General features: G+C 42.4%; 1 pseudogene; it reads left to right on the top strand.

The window, feature by feature from the left end:
• The first annotated feature begins 264 nt into the window (after positions 1-264).
• On the top strand, positions 265-17174 carry LOC111961943 (interleukin-6 receptor subunit beta-like; annotated as a pseudogene).
• The last annotated feature ends 449 nt before the right edge of the window (positions 17175-17623 follow it).

The raw sequence follows: 17623 nt of genomic DNA, 5'->3' as shown, positions 1-17623 counted from the left end.
ACTAAAACTAGGGTTTCTATTGGACAAATTCAAGTAGATCCAGCCCCGTTTAAGAAACGTTTTTCAACAGAATTGGCGTAATGAATACGCCCCTTGCATATCGTGGCGCATTTAGGGAAAGTGGGTGGATACTAACTGGAAAACAGTAACTTAATGTCTGCGTTTTGATTGGTAAGTATTTATGAGACAGACAATTCTTCTGGCAAATCACAAGGGAAACCATTCCGCGCAGTTAGTTTGCACARATCTCTAGACAAGTATTTGTCAAACTGGACACATACTTAGCTCAATGGTTATGTTTATATATSTGTATTATTTGCGCTGCTACCCGAAGTATTATAACTCGTGATGGTTATGCAATGTACTGCTGGTAGTGGCGACAGTAAAGTAAGGTAGCCCCAGAAGAGGTATCTTRTGGTTTTAGCTMAAATATGTTACATCTACATACTTTTATGTAGCTAAGTAAGCGTTACAAAAAAAGGAGGAACCAAACAAGAAAAGTACATAAAAGGTGAGTATTTTTGTTGTTGTCATATCTTGTCTGGGTYTTCTAGTTGGCTACGCTAGCTAACGTCGTTCTGACCCTATAGAACAATACATCCTTGTAACGCCAAACAACCCAATTATTTATATTTAGCTTGCTAGGTATATGCTAACGTTACTTCGCTAACGTTTATGTTGCTCGCTACTGTTTGCTCCCGAGTGGCGCAACGGTCTAAGGCACTRCATCTCGGTGCAAGAGGMGTCACTACAGTACCTGGTTCGAATCCAGGCTGTATCACATCCGGCCGTGATATGGAGGCCCATAGGGCGGYGCACAATTGGCCCTGCGTCGTCCGGGTTTGGCCGGAGTAGGCCGTCGTTGTAAATAATAATTTGATCTTAACTGACTTGCCTAGCTACATTTGATCAAGGCGTCAAATAGAACCACATCTAAAGCTGAGAGGTTTCTGGACATTGAGCAGCAAACACAATCAGCATTCTGGTATTTTCCTAGCTASCTAGTTATCTAAAATAATCACGTTTACAACCTTATTGATAACTCTTTCATATGATGGAGTTACTGTTACAAGTAACGTTAGCAGGCAGAGCAAGATAATATTGTATTTCTTTTGAAGCTGTCATATTATTGTCTGCCAAGAGTAAGTTAGCTAGCTACTGTTTGTTCCTAATAATATTGMTAGCTACAGTACCTATCCATGCTTTTGTGGTTTTAGCTATACCTAGCTGGCTTCATCATTTGTTTCATTCGCTAAAGGCCCTCGTTAGAGGGAAGGCCTCATAAAATTTAACTGTGACTTATTGGTAAAGTACTCAATATAAAATAAGGTGCCTAACCCATGTACCAGTGATGGGATAAAATGTAGGTTAGTCTTAGTGAGTCTGAATTTGTGAATCTTCCCTCAGGCATCATGGACCAGTCATCATACCGTTTGCTGCAGATCCTGTCCTTAGCATGTCTGGCCTGTAGGCTCACTTCTAGTAAGTGTACCACTACATTTTAAATTATATTTTTTGTAATTAAGCACTGCTCAGAAKGCGCTCTTATCCAGAGCGACTCAGTCTGATATGTTTGAATAAACCTCTACTGCACATAAACCCTTTAAAGTTTCTGTGCTTAAATGAAAGTGAGCTTTGTACTCTTACTTTTCCGTCGGTGTAAAATTCWCCGTACATTGTGCGCTCTGGTGTTTTTCAAGGTTCTTTCACAAACTACGGAACAATAATCCCACAATCTCCAACAGTGGAAATTGGGAAGGAATTCACCGCTACCTGTGTAGTCTATGGAGCTGCTAAAGCCACAGTGGACGACATCTACTGGACGAGTGGTGGCGTCACAGTGCCCAAAGAGCAGTACACCAAGATAAACGACTCAGCTGTTAACGTAACCATTCCTATCACCAAGGAAACTGGAAAATGGTTACTTTGTAAAAAGAATGAATCTCCCTCGTTCTTTAACAATAGTACAACAATCCATGGGATTCAATTGACCAAAGGGTGTAAGTATGCCAGGGATTTCACATCAATAAAGGGTTATTTCATGTAAAAATKTAACATAATGTCCACGTAATGTAAGTATTTGCCTGTAATTTAGGTTTGAATTTAGGTGTTCATTTGGTAAATATCTCTATTTCAATCTAATTTCTGAGTAATTCAAATGCTAACATTTAGATAAAAATGCTAACATTTAGTACAGAAATAAAATCCAAATTCCTCCAAAGGAATATTTAATGTGCAATTTTCTTTCATATTCACATTGAAGGACCCTAAAGCTTTCTCTGTGTCAGGGTTGGGGTCAGTTCAGTTTCAAATGACTTCCTGAATTGAAATGAATTGATCCCAACCTGCTCAGTGCAGTAGGTCAGTGGCTGTTGGTTTTGTTTCTCTYGCATGAAATAACAGCAGCTGTTTGGTTTCTTGGTCAGATCCTCCTGAGAAGCCWGAGAATTTGTCCTGCATGGCTGTCCAGTCTGACCGACAGATTTCCTCTAATGTGACGTGCACATGGCAGCCTGGGAAAATGGACGAGACGATAAGCACAACATTCACCTTGTTTGGAAGTGTAATGTAAGAGTCCCTATACACGTGTTTTATGTTGTTTTACCAGGTTGGTCTCATTGAGATAAACAAATCTATTTTACAACAAAGTACTACAGTTTTAAAAACATACATTTACACATTGAGCAGACATGAAGCATTGGGGAGGTATGGTGGATCTAGGGTCAACACATTGACAGCTCTCTCTTATACACATCTAGATGTGTACTGTGAACTCGTTCAGAGACAAGCTCTTGTAATTTCATGTCCTTTTGTAGCTCGTTCCAAGTGGATGGGGCAGAGAACTGGAGTGCTTTTTTTAACGCTGGTCAGTACGGGCCTTAGGCACAGTCAACAAGATACGGTCATGTGAGCGTAGCCGATATTTGTCATTTGTCTGCAGGACAATGTAGGTACTCAGGTAAAATGAGAGCTGTCTCCGTGTGGCCTTATGAATGAAAACGTACCAATGACTTAGTCTACGAAGAGCTAAGGAAGGCCAGCCAAGTCATATAGAGGCTACAGTGATGGGTGAGAAAGTTAAATGGGGTTAGATACATGATTGATATCAACATTTAGTTGTCAATAGCTCTCAATAATCAGTGAATGGAAAACCTGGCTCCAGTTTTGAGAACCCCATTTAAAAGTGTATGTGTCTTGTGTAAATTGCTGATATTCTAATTGTTTAAAAATGTACATCATTATTGTGATTATGTACCTTTTTTTTTCTTTCAAAATGGTGTGTGAAGATTTGTTTGTGTTCTTCTGCAGTGCCATAAACCAGAACTACAGCACAAAAGCTCAGAGAAGCAGTGGATGCATCTACTTCGGTACCTTTCCAAGCTATATGGAACTGGATATATGGGTAGACGTGGAAAACAATTTGGGGAARGTTCGATCGGACATTCTGTTCATAACTGATCCTAATGAAATGGGTAAGTGGAGGCAAACGGACATTCCAAATGCCCTTTTAAGTTRCATTGATTATCTTCCTCCAGTGTTTAATGGTGTGTGTGTGTGTGTGACCTTTTTTGCAGTGAAAACGAATCCCCCATCAGACGTCAATATTATTTCAGAGAATAACTTTTCCAGGACTCTCTTAGTGAGCTGGAAGCACCCTATCCATGAAACTGTTGTCAAACTGAAATACAACATCAGGTTTTGCACTGTGGGTGCTGGAGTCTGGACTGAGGTAAATAGCAACAATCTCAGTGCAAGTTAAAGGGATGATTCACTGCAAATTCAGTTTGTTCAATGTTTTTTAAACTTCAGAAGTTGACTAATGTCGAGATAAGTCTACGTCCATCTGTGTAGTCTTATCAAAATGAATGGAAAGGATACGTGCCATTAACAAAATGCCCATGAGGGGTTAGTTCAGGGGTACTCCGGGCAGAGCAAAAAAGTTTGCTGCAATTCTACACATTTTGCCATTGGGTGAAGACAAATGTTTGCAGTTTTTAATATATCATCTGATGATCAATGGGGACTCCCGATCAGTAATTCAACCATGCTTACTACAAGTTTAGATAGCTGGCTGCTAGACTAACTTACCAATCTTAAACAATTTAGCTGACATGGGCTAATTGAGTGACTATTAGTGACTGACATACCAAGAGAGAAACTCTGCTATTCTAACTCTCAACAGGAAGTTGAGACCCCGACTCAGTCTCCCCCCCCCAAAATTTATTTGGGGAAATTGATCAGCGGGCTAATAAATATATTTTCAGTAACAAAAATGTATTCTTTTCAGTTGTTTGAAGCTGGTGTTCAAAACCGAAAGTAAAAAGACGCAAAAGCGGAACACGGGGACAGGAAGAATAAAAATAGCGCACATCGTACRGTTCTACTGCTTATCAGAGTTGCTTTCATGAGAATCTATAGCTCACATTTCTATGTTAATTTGGTCAGGTCGCCCACAAAGATCCATACTGGGCCTTTATTAAGTCATCTATTCTCATTCTTAGGTGTTCTCAACAGTGAATCAAACATGTTACTCTCATCTGTGTTGTTGGCGCTGTTTCAAGTCAGCGTTCTGTACGCACAAGTTTGTTKCCCCCTCATGTCCGTCAGTTGTCATATCCATTTAATTTACTCTTTTAGGTACCCCCAAATGACACTGAAAGTAGCAAGGAGTCTTTCCGTCTCCAATACCTTAAGCCAGACATGGAGCACGTAGTGCAGGTCCGCTGTATGCATCACACGGGCTACGGCTACTGGAGTGACTGGAGCACTAACACTACCGCCAGGACCCCAGAGGACAGTGAGTAACCATGACAACAAGCAAATGTCATACTATCATCTTTCATTTAGCATTGTGGTCAACCATGTAAAGCTGTAGAACTGAAGTGGTGACAGTGTGTGTGTGTGTGTGTGTGTGATTTAAGTGCAATAATATTGAGTGTGATCCAGGTAGGTAGTCTATATGGACTGCCCACGTTGTATCATTATGTCTGAAATTGGTGAGTGATTTCCTGTTGTCTTCTTTACCCAGAGCCTACAAGTAAACCAGACCTATGGAGAGTGGTCATTCCCAGTCAAGGCAAAAGTGAGCGGCGAGTGGAAGTGATATGTAAGGTAATGAAGGCCATGCTGACCATACTACTGATTTATCACTAGCTATATGGCTTGAATAATTACTGGTGCAGGGCTCTACAGTGCAACCATTTTACTAGTATATGAACCTAAATATTTTGCTGTGCGACTTGGAATTTTAATTTAGGAGCGCCAGTATGCCTAGAAAAATGAAGGATTCTAGTTTTAATACCTCAAATATTTTGAATTATGCTCCTACATTTCTTTGTGTGCGCCTACATTTTTCATCTTGGGCGCACACGTSCTCCTTGTAACAAAGGTCAGCGTAGAACCCTGTGGTGACTTGATCGTTGCCGCCTTCCCATCATAGGATCCAGTGGAGTCCAATGGAAGGATACGAGGCTACAACATCAAGATCCAAGATGGAGCCTGGGAGGCTGTGCCGGTCAATGGYTCTGAGCTGAACTCCAGGTCGCAGGAGAGGAAAATTATCCCCCTTTACCAGATTCCACTGTCTGACAAGAGAAGAGGCTCCATTGAATTGAAGGCCTGGAATTCTGTTGGCGAGTCTCCCCGAGCTTCTTTGGGCATTCCTAAATTGGCCCACGGTGTGTGACCTTGTCAGCTATATGTTTTCTCATTTTTCCTTTGTAAAATGTTACCAATAATAATGAATGATATTGGGTAATATATTATATTAACGTTTTATGTTATTACAATTCTCAAAGCAACAACTGAATGTTGGTCAAAAGAGACAATAGTGACGTCATGTGTTCTGCATGTTAACACTGCCTTTGAGATGCTCCTATCATGATGTCATGTTGTWTCTGTGTGTGTGCTSTGTATTTCAGAGCCCCCTCCAGTGGCATCGCTCAGTTGTTTTAACCAGGACAGGAGGCTGTGGGTGGAGTGGCAGCCGCCCAATGGGGAGACGACAGGGGTGACTGAGTATGTCCTGGAGTGGGTTTCGGTCAGCGATGGCGTGATTGACTGGCAGAGAGAACCTAGACACAACAGRAAGGCACCCATTAAAGGTAAGACTGAGACACATGCTGATGGGTAGTAACTTCTAAATGTGAAATATCCTTATTCATGTTACCATATTAGAACTGAGGTTATGGAAATCTACTGAGTGAGAAAGGGGAGTGCAGGAAGAGCATGTTATTGAAGGGCCACAGTCTGATTTCAGTCAACAGATAAGGTAGGAAGCCGTGAGTTGGGGAGGAGTGAGGAATTTGTGCYGAGGTCAGGTAAGAGGAAGTGAGAAAGAACAGGCATTACTAAAGTCTTGTCTAGCAACAGAGATGTATTGGCTGTCCAGATGTGTAAGGAGCGACTCGGCATAGAAGGAAGGAATAAGTGCTGGTGTAAACATGTCTTTGTCGTTGCAGCTGTTTGAACCAGTGGGTGAATAAACTTGGTTGGGGCTTTTCCTAGTCCGTTAGTTTTTACTCTGTTTAGTTAGAACCTAACAATGCCATGTTTTAACTGATGATTATCTTGTAGTTTGGCTACTCCGTGTATGTCTTTCTACAGATTTTGATGGTTATCATGTTGACTAGGGATGAGTTAGATTAAAATAACAAGTTAAATCAAACCCATCAACTAATTGATTATGAAAAACTTGTTGATCAATCAAAACTGTGATGAAATAAATCCAAGCGTTATTGTACTGTTCCCCATCAAGGTAACCTTCAGAGATTCAAGCTCTACAATATATCTGTGTATCCYATGTACTCTGGGTGGACTGGGAAACCATTAACCACTGCATCCTTTCTGGAACAAGGAGGTAAGAAACCGAACTAGTACTAGTCACTACAGTATACACAGTGTAGTATCTATAGGAGTGCTTTCAGACACAGATTAGGAGTAATCCTGGTTTTACAGACAGATTAAAACTAGTCCTGGACTAAAAAGCATGCTCAATGGAGATTCTCCACTGAAATAGCTCWTCAGTCCAGGACTAGGCTTTATCTGTGTCTCTGAAATCGCCACATACATTTCAATCATTGATATACCAGTGTTATGATATTTGCTACAGTAGCTGGTGGCAAACATGTAAATGTTGAAATAATGTTCACTGCTGTTTTCCCCACCGGTTCTGGTTGATGCAGCTCCACTGGAGGGTCCCTCTGTGAAAGTGAGGMGAACAGGGAAGAGCAACGCCGAGGTGGAATGGACGGAGATTCCACTGGACAAACAGCGAGGCTTCATCACAMACTACACAATATTCTACAGCACGGGAGGCAAGGAGCACTGTAAGGAAGCCCACCTTGTAGATGTATTACTATATAGTACACTGAACAAAAATATAAACGCAACATTTCAACGATTTTACCGAGTTACAGTTCATATAAGGAAATCAATCCAAATGAAATGCATGTATTAGGCTCTAATACAGATATGCATATGTTGGTCACAGGTGCCTTTAAAAAATGGATCAGTAGACCAGAAAACCAGTCAGTATCTGGTGTGACCACCATTTGCCTCATCCAGCACGACACATCTCCTTCGCATAGAGCTGATCAGGCTGTTGATTGTGGCCTGTGGGAATATTGTCTCACTCCTCTTCAATGGCTGTGCGAAATTGCTGTATATTGGCGGGAACTGAACATGCTGGCCGTACACACATTTTTCAGCTTCCAGGAAATGTGTTTACAGATCCTTGCAAACATGGGGTCGTGCATTATCATGTGAAACATGAGGTGTTGAGACGGTGGATGAATGTCACGAGCAATGGGCTCAGGGATCTCATCCCAGTATTCTTGTGGCGGATTCAAAATTGCCATGATTGATAATAATACAAATTATGTTCGTTGTCTGTTAGCATTATGCCTGCACAATACCCATAATCCCACCGCCACCATTGGGCACTCTGTTCACAACCGTTGACGTCAGCAAACCACTCACCCACCACGACTTCCATTGAAATCATTTTTTTATTGGTTCACCATTTAACACATTGGTTAGGCAGATGTTAATGCGAGTTGTAGCGAAATGCTTTGCTTCTAGTTCCGGACCGTGTAGTAATATCTAACAAGTAATCTAACAATTCCACAACAACTACCTTATTACACACAATGTGTAAAGGAATTAATATGTACATATAAATATATGGATTGCGCCGATTGCAGTAAGATGGTACAGTATATACATATGAGATGAGTAATGTTAGGGTATGTAAACATATATAAAGTGGCATTGTTTAAGTGACTAGTGATACCATTATTAACATCAATTTTTTTATTATTAAAGTTGGCTAGAGATTTGAGTCAGTATGTGGCAGCAGCCACTCTATGTAGTGATGGCTGTTTAACAGTGTGCATGGCCTTAAGATAGAAGCTGTTTTTTCAGTTCTCTCGGTCCCCGCTTTTGATGCACCTGTACTGACCTCACCTTCTGTGATGGAAGCGCGGTGAACATGGCAGTTGGCTCGGGTGGTTGTTTTGCCCTATGATGATCTTTTGGCCTTTTCCTGTTGACATCGGGTGCGTGTAGGTGTCCTGGAGCGGCAGGTTAATTTTTTCCCCCGGTGATGCGTTGTGCAGCCTCACTAAACCTCTGGAGAGCCTTACGGTTGTGGGCGACGCAGTTGCCGTACCCAGGCGGTGATACAGGCCCGACAGGATGCTCTCGATTGTGCATCCGTAAAAGTTTGTGTGTTTTCGGTGACAAGCCAMATTTCTTCAGCCTCCTGAGGTTGAAGAGGTGCTGTTGCGCCTTCTTCACCACCCTGTCTGTGTGGGTGGACCATTTCAGTTTGTGTCCGTGATGTGTACGCCGAGGAACTTTCCATCTTCTCCACTACTGTCCCGTCGATGTGGAAAGGGGGCTGCTCCCTCTGCTGTTTCCTGTCCACGATCATCTCCTTTGTTTTGTTGACAATGAGTGTGAGGTTATTTTCCTGACACCACACTCCGAGGGCCCTCACGTCCTCCCTGTAGGCCATCTCGTCGTTGTTGGTAATCAAGTCTACCACTGTAGTGTCGTCTGCAAACTTGATGATTGAGTTGGAGGYGTGCATGGCCACGCAGTCATGGGTGAACAGGGAGTACAGGAGAGTGCTGAGAACGCACCGTTGTGGGGCCCCAGTGTTGAGGATCAGCGGGGTGGAGATGTTGTTTCCTACCCTCACCACCTGGGGGCGGCCCATCAAAGTCCAGGACCCAGTTGCACAGGGTGGGGTCAAGACCCAGGGTCTCAAGCTTAATGACGAGTTTGGAGGGTACCATGGTGTTAAATGCTGCCCAATACAGTTGAAACCRGGATTCATCCGTGAAGTGCGCACTTCTCCAGCGTGCCAGTGGCCATCRAAGGTGAGCATTTGCCCACTGAAGTCGGTTAGGATGCCGAACTGTAGTCCGGTCAAGACCCTGGTGAGGACGACGAGTGCGCAGATTAGCTTCCCTGAGACGGTTTCATTTTGTGCAGAAATTCTTAGGTTGTGCAAACCCACAGTTTCATCAGGTGGCTGGTCTCAGATGATCCCGCAGGTAAAGATGCCGGATGTGGAGGTCCTGGGCTGGCGTGGTTACACGTGGTCTGCGGTTGTGAGGCCGGTTGGACGTACTGCCAAATTCTCTGAAACGACATTGGAGGCAACGGCTCAGGCGCACATTCCTGCAGTCAGCATGCTAATTACACGCTCCCTCAACTTGAGACATCTGTGGCATTTTGTTTGACACAACTGCACATTTTAGTGACCTTTTATTGTCCCCGGCACAAGGTGCACCTGTGTAATGATCATGCTGTTTAAATCAACCTGTTGATATGKCACACCTGTCAGGTGGATGGATTATCTTGGCAAAGGAGAAATGCTCACTAACAGGGATGTTAATACGTTTAGAGAAATATGCTTTGTTGTGCGTATGAAACTTTTCTGGGATCTTTTTATTTCAGCTCATTAAACATGGGACCAACACTACATGTTGGATTTTTATATTTTTGTTCAGTAAATGAATAGAAAACCAAAAGGCTGTAACTCCTTCCCCCTTAAGATAACAAATATATCCTATATTTTTGTTGGACAAGTTTGCTCACAACCAACCAGAAAATAACTTCCATCTCACTGCATGATCAATTTAAAGGCGTCCCTACTTAAAGGTGTCGCCTTCTCCAATATAAACATGGTGTACTTAAAGGAATACCTCGGGATTTTGGCAATGAAGCCCTTTATCTACTTCCCCAGTCAGATTAACTCGTGGATACCATTTTTATGTCTCTGCGTGCAGTTTGAAGGAAGTTCAAGTAGATAAAAGGCTTCATTGCCAAAATCCTGAAGTATCCCTTTAATCATACCTTTTTATGAAATATGTTGTTCTGTCTATGGATCTCCTTTACTGTTATTAGATATACCAGGAAGTACTGATATTTGTAAGTACAGTTAGTGCTGGTATTTGTCCAACTTAAACATTTACATCTGCGATTCAGGAAAAACAACATGAGTTTGTATGAATTTCTTTGTTCAGCAATAGTTGTCTCCCCGGACACCTACTCTTACACAGTGGAGGGCCTGGCCAGTAACAGTAAGCAGGTGGTGCGGATCATGGCCTCTACAGTACAAGGCTCTACAAATGGATCGGACCTGTCATTCAATACTCTGATGTATGGTGAGTGAAGCATTGTTTAACGGACACTTCATGATATATACAGTGTATTCAGATCCCTTGACTTTTTCCACATTTTGTTATTTTGTAGATTGAGGAAAATCCTTTTTAGAATTGTATTCCTTTTTTAGAATAAGGCTGTAACGTACCAAAATGTGGAAAAAGGGAAGGGGTCTGAATACTTTCCGAATGTTCCATTCCAGTACTGTTCTATATATTTTGTATCCCGATAATGCTTTGTCTATGTAACATCCTGACATTGACTCAATCTGCAATATGTCTAGTTAAGACCTCCAGTCCTCAACACTTTTTAAGGTGCAAATACATTTMATAGTCACTACTTGATTCTATTCAGTGTGTCCTCCTGGCTCTTTTCCCTGCAGTAGTTGTACTAGATCTTCAATCTGTGTTTGTCCACAGTTTTTTGAAGGATTGTTTTCCTGACCAAGATGGTTGTCCGTTCTACTGTTCTTGTTATGTAACTCTATGTGTTTGTCCCTCAGCTCCCGGGCAGATGGAAGCCAYCGTGGTGGCTGTGTGCTTCGGCTTCCTGTTTGTCATAGTGCTAACTGTGTCCCTCTGCATGTACAAAATTGACTTGTAAGTCACAACCACATACTGGTGAATTGTTTGAAATAGAATGTACTACTCTACATTTTACATTTGAATGTGTACAATTGCTTCAGTGTGATGTTGAGTTGTAAGAGCATTGACTCAGGGTTGTGAACACACATTCATTGTAAACCCACCCCCCCCCCCCCCCCCGAGTCAGACATATTTGAATATTCTGGGCACGATTGCACTTTTGACTTCAGGTACTCAACAAACAATGTTTATTGAAACTTGTGTGTCAGAAATTCTACAGGAAGAGAGACCGCAGATTCTTTCAAACAACTTTTTTATCAGATTTGCAAAAATGAATCGATCAACCATCACTAAGAATAGTTCAGAGTTGAAAGATTCACGAATCAAGTTTCCTTTYATGGAAAGTACATCCTTTTATTTTCGACAGTATGCAGATGTGCAGAAACAGGCCCTGGGAACACGTAAAAAAGTAATTTAGCRCGTCTGTGTAGATCAAGATAGCTGRTATCGCCACAATTCTCTGTTCCTCCCTGCACTTCCCACATAGCTAAATTCYTGCCGATCGTAAACACATACTGCGGTCACACCCAAACGGCTCATAAATCTATACGCTCAGATTTTATGACTAAGTCACACAAGACAAGTTTGTATCAGTAAAAAATACTATCATATAACAATGGMCAATTCTTTAAGTCAAAAAACAGCATAGTATGTCATGAATATTAATTTCCTCCGCACTTAATAGCAGATTAGTTCAACCATGCTCTCTTGCTGACGCGTTACTGCTGGGACAAAAACACTTCATACCACACACATCAGCGTGTGTTTTAACAAGTAAACACTCCCAAGGAAAAACATAGGAATGTGTATGGAGAGACTCTCTTATTCATAGCGCCCTTGTCCATTGGTCAAGAGCCTTCACTCATGTTAATACAAGGCTAGTGTGTGATACTAAATCTGCATCCCAAATGGCACCCATTCCCTATATAGAGTACTACTTTAGACCAGAGCCCTATTCCCTATATAGTGTACTACTTTAGACCAGAGCCCATAGGGAATATGGTGCCATTTGGGATGAGTCCTATACAACATGTTCTAATGAAGCTCTGTCCTTTTCCTCTGTAGGATAACAAAGATCTGGCCACCAGTTCCAGATCCGTCCAACAGCACTATCGCTAACTGGTCGCCTGATTTCCCCTCCAAAGTAAGTGGTAGTGCCTCCTGTGCAGATCTATGGGAGAGTGCTGTATTTTCAAACTTTATAGAACATCACACTGGCTGAGTCACTTGTGACTTACAGTACCCTCTGTAATTTTTTGGGACAGGGAAGTGTTCTTCCTTTAGCTCTATGCTTCAACAGTTTGGATTTGAAACCAAACAATGATTACGAGGTTAAATTTCAGACTGTCAGCTTAAATTTGAGGGTATTCTCATCCATATCAGRTGAACTGTTGTCATTGTATTGTGTCATTTTGGAGTCACTTTTATTGAAAATAAGAATTTTATTGTTTTTTAACACTTCTGCATGAATGTGGATGCTACAATGATTACGGAAAATTTTAATTGAATTGTGAATAATGACAAGTGTGAAATTTACAGAAGCACAAACATCATACCCCTCCAAAAATGCTAACCTCCCCTGTTATTGTAATGGTGAGCGGGTAGCATGTCTTGGCGGTATGATATGAAATGCTTTTTTTAAACATTTTATTTCACCTTTATTTAACCAGGTAGGCAAGTTGAGAACAAGTTCTCATTTACAATTGCGACCTGGCCAAGATAAAGCAAAGCAGTTCAACACATACAACAACACAGAGTTACACATGGAGTAAAACAAACATGCAGTAGAAAAATAAGTCTATATACAATGTGAGCAAATKAATGAATAGAAAGGCATAGTAATTAGGGCTGGGAATTGCCAGGGACCTCACGATACGATATTATCACCATACTAAGGGACCTCACGATACGATATTATCACCATACTAAGGGACCTCACGATACGATATTATCACCATACTAGGGACCTCACGATAACGATATTCCATCACCATACTACAGGGACCTCACGATACGATATCATCACCAACTAACTACAGTTTAGCCCATACGGACCTCACGATACGATCACATCAAGGACCCCGAGCAATATCACCCTAAATGGCGCTCGAGTACGATACAATCAACGGACCTACACGATATTCACCACCATACTAAGGACCATTCACGACTACCGATATATCACCATAGCTAAGGGACTCACGATACGATATTATCACCATACTAAGGGACCTCGCCTCCGCTGTGGCGCCCAGTCGGGCTAAGGCAAGTAAAACACTGGCAATGCTAAGATTATGGCAATGGAAGAATGTGCGAAATAGAAATTAATGGGGTGTAAAATAAATAAATTTAGCAGTAGAAGAAGGATAGAGGTGTTAGTTTTGGGCTAAATTAATAGATGGCTATGTAACAGGATGCAGTAATGCTGTGAAGTATTAGAGTATGGCCGAGCTCCCTTAGTATGTTTATTTGTTTTTTGGGGGGGGGGGTTTAACCCCTTTTTCCCCCCGATTTTGTGGTATCCAATTGATAATTAGTTACAGTCTTGTCTCCTCGCTGCAACTCCCGTACGGACTCGGGAGAGGCGAAGGTCGAGAGCCGTGCGTCCTCCGAAACACAGCCAAGCCCGCACTGCTTCTTGACAAAACTGCCCACTTAAAACCGGAAGCCAGCCGCAGCAATGTGTTGGAGGAAACACCGTACACCTGGCGACCGTGTCAGCGTGCACTGCGCCCGGCCCGCCACAGGAGTCGCTAGTGCGCGATGGGACAAGGACATCCCTGCTGCGCAAACCATCCCCTAACCCGGACAAACACTGGGCCAATTGAGCCTGACTCGAACCAGGATCTCTAGTGGCACAGCTAGCACTGCGATGCAGTGCTTAGCCACTGCGCCACACCGGGAGGCGAGTCCCTTAGTTATGGTGATAATATCGTATCGTGAGTCCCTGGCAATTCCCAGCCCTAATTACTATGCTTTCTATTCACTAAGCACAATGTTGCTAGATGCAGATGTGCATCCATTTCAGTCATTTGACAAAAACAATTCTCAGTGTTAATAACGATGGATGTGAAATATACTTTACATAGAACTTGACTTAACCCTCCTTTTCAATCTCAGGCTGTCAGTCCCAAGGAGATGTGTGCTGGGCGATGTTGAGTGTGGTGGAGGTGGACGTATTCGACAGGAAGTCGCTGTGCGAAGAGGATAAGGCGGGCCTGCCTCTCAAGAAGGACAAGTACCTGTCTGGAGGAGCACAGCAGCGGCATTGGCGGCTCCTCTTGCATGTCGACACCACGCCAGAGTGTCTCGGACAGCGAGGAAGGAGCGTGACTCGGGCCAGACCACGACCAGCCACTGTCCAGTACTCGTCGGTGGTGGCATCCAACGGCTACAAGGCCAGTCCCCCTGCACTCTCCCCAGTTCCCCTGCACTCTCCCCAGTCCCCCTGCCTCCTTCCTCCCAGTCCCCCTGCACTCTGCTCCAGACCCCCAGTGCGCTCCTCACAGTCCCAGACGCCCAGTTCGCCGCTCCGAGTCCACCAACCCCTGCTGGACAGCGAGGAGAGCCAGGAGGGTAGTTGGGCAAGTCCCACCAGGCGCACTACCCCTATTCAGTCGTTCACGCTGGGGCTAGCGAAAGCAGAGACCGCGGGGACAGAACCAGCTGGAGATGGAGGAGCAGGGGTTGGCTTCACTCCGGTTCTGCCCCTGGAGGAGGTCACAGCAGACCACGCCCCACGATGAGGGACAGTCCCCTGACGGACAGCCAGGCCCCGGTCCTAGCTACATGCCTCAGCTGAAGGCCACAAGCAACAGTGTTAGGAGAGGAGAACAAATGGTGACTTTAGTTCGAAGTCATCTCACTTTATTCATTTACTCCCTCCATTGTGCCTTGGTTTCATTTCAGACATCTCATATTTATCCCTCCTTTGTGCCTTGGTTCATTTTCAGCACCATTTCATATCTACTTTTTCCGCCTTTGTGCCTTGGTTCATTTCAGACATTCATTTATCCCGCCTTTGTGCCTTGGTTCATTTCAGACATTCATTTCAAGCTTTCAAATGATGGATTACGTCGGCATATTATTTTTGCACCCATCATGAACTTCCTACAAACATCCTAACTTGCCTCATTAAATCTCTTTTTAAGTGGATGACAGTTTGGCTCCAAGCCTTCAGCTTGTATGTGGAGTTTTTGTTTTAACATTCTAAGAAGCAAATAGACCACTTTTTCATGTTATCATCATAGTGTAATTCATGTGATTCTGATTGAGACGTTATATCCTATAGTTAAGACTAGACGGGCAGTGTATAACGTCTTTTCTCTTAGCAACCACCATCTCAATCAGTTCACATGACAGACAGGAGTTTATAGACACAGGTCAGGCATTACTAATCAATGATGAACATCTGATTGTCATCATTACAACACATATGCTTTACATGAATGTAATCAACAGATCTTGTCGGTCTCAAACAGCAATGTCCCAGAGGCGCTAGGGACCAAACCRTAGAAAACAGGGAGGAGCTACATCAACCTGTCCAATAAGAAATGCTCATTTTCGCTAGTCGGCCCTAATGACTGTGTTCCCAGGATGGTAGTGTTCCAGTCTGGCATTTTTTTCTTCATACTAACTAGGACGATGTCTATGGACTGAAGTAATGCCTCACAATGAAAAGTTAACTCAATTTTAAAAGCCTCTTCAGTAGCTAGTGAGCTTTGTACTGTTTATCATTCGTTGTGTTAGCCTCACCTGTCGTCTGAAGRGCATAGTCTAGAAGTGGGTGCTAATCTCTACAAACTGGCCAAGTTGAATTTATAGTGCATTTGGAAAGTACTCGGACCCCTTTTACTTTTTCAACATTTTGCTATGAGACTCAAATTGAGCTCAGGTGCATCCTGTTTCCATTGATCATCCTTGAGATGTTTCTACAACTTGATTGGAGTCCACCTGTGGTAAATTCAATTGATTGGACATCATTTGGAAAGGCGTGGGAAAAGTCCAGGGGTCTGAATTCTTTCCGAATGCAGTGTAGAATAGAAAGAGGACTTAAAGGAAGCCAACATGTGACACTAACCAATACAACAGSACCCCTTGAAATATGCTACACTAGTCAGTATATGACTGGTGACATGGTGTCATTTCAGGTAGGGAATCGGTAGAAAAACTGTTTGACWAATGTATRTTTGCCTTTTTACAATGCCTTATGAATTTTTATTCAAAGTCTGCTTGACATGCCGTTATGAATTCTGCTCCAAGTCATCTTTAGACTTGATCTGTTGCCAAAGACCTTAATACCCTGGGAATTACACAATGTTTCATGTTAATTTCAAAATTCTATGAATTACTACATTTAAAAAAATATATATTGTATTTTATATTGATCCGTTAATAAGGACATTGTGACTTGTGGTTAAATTTAACTATAAGTAAAGCAGTGCTATGCAAGTTCCCTGCCCACCTGGTTCCAGGTCAGATTTATAGAGATTACTGGGACAGTATTATATGTACTGAAAAGGAAGATTTGTGTATTATTTCTTACAGGTATATGTTTTTTCTATATGAATTTTTGTGTTGTCATGAGTTTTAAGATGTGTTTGTTTGGAATGTACAGATCTCAACTGGACCTCCAAATTAGTTTCTACATCCAGGAGTTTGCTCAGAGAAATTAATGTACATTTACTGACATTTGAATGTTGTTACTTATGAAAACAACTATTCTGACATCCCTCAGTTAACACTACGGTTTCCATGTATACAGAAAACAGCCTCGTGTTTCACTGCATGCCACCATAACATGCACCCTTTTCGGAGAAGTTTTAAGTATGAAATAAACTAGTTTAAATGCCAGATTTTTTTTTTTGTCTTCATTATTTCACAAAGTCAACATTGTTATCCATGTGAAGGAATCCACAGTGTTGTGTGTTATCCATATGAAGGAATCCACAGTGTTGTGTGTTACCAATGAAGAATCCACAGTGTTGTTGTTAGCCATGTGAAAATCCACAGTGTTGTGTGTATCCCATATTGAAGGAATCCACAGTGTTGTGTGTTATCCATGTTGAAGGAATCCACAGTGTTGTGTGTTATCCATGTGAAGGAATCCACAGTGTTTGTGTTATCCATTATAAGATCCACAGTGTTGTGTGTTATCCATGTGAAGGAATCCACAGTTGTGTGTGTGTTACCATGTGAAGGAATCCACATTGTGTGTGTTATCCATGTGAAGGAATGATTATTACGCTTCTTGTAAAGCAGCATACAGGTAACTGCCAAAATAAAGGAAACCCCAACATAGT

The sequence above is a fragment of the Salvelinus sp. IW2-2015 genome, linkage group LG4q.1:29 (assembly GCF_002910315.2).
Source record: "Salvelinus sp. IW2-2015 linkage group LG4q.1:29, ASM291031v2, whole genome shotgun sequence".
NCBI classification, from domain to species: domain Eukaryota; kingdom Metazoa; phylum Chordata; class Actinopteri; order Salmoniformes; family Salmonidae; genus Salvelinus; species Salvelinus sp. IW2-2015.
The sequence above is the reverse complement of the archived record's forward strand: the minus strand, read 5'-3'. Positions and strand labels throughout refer to the sequence as shown.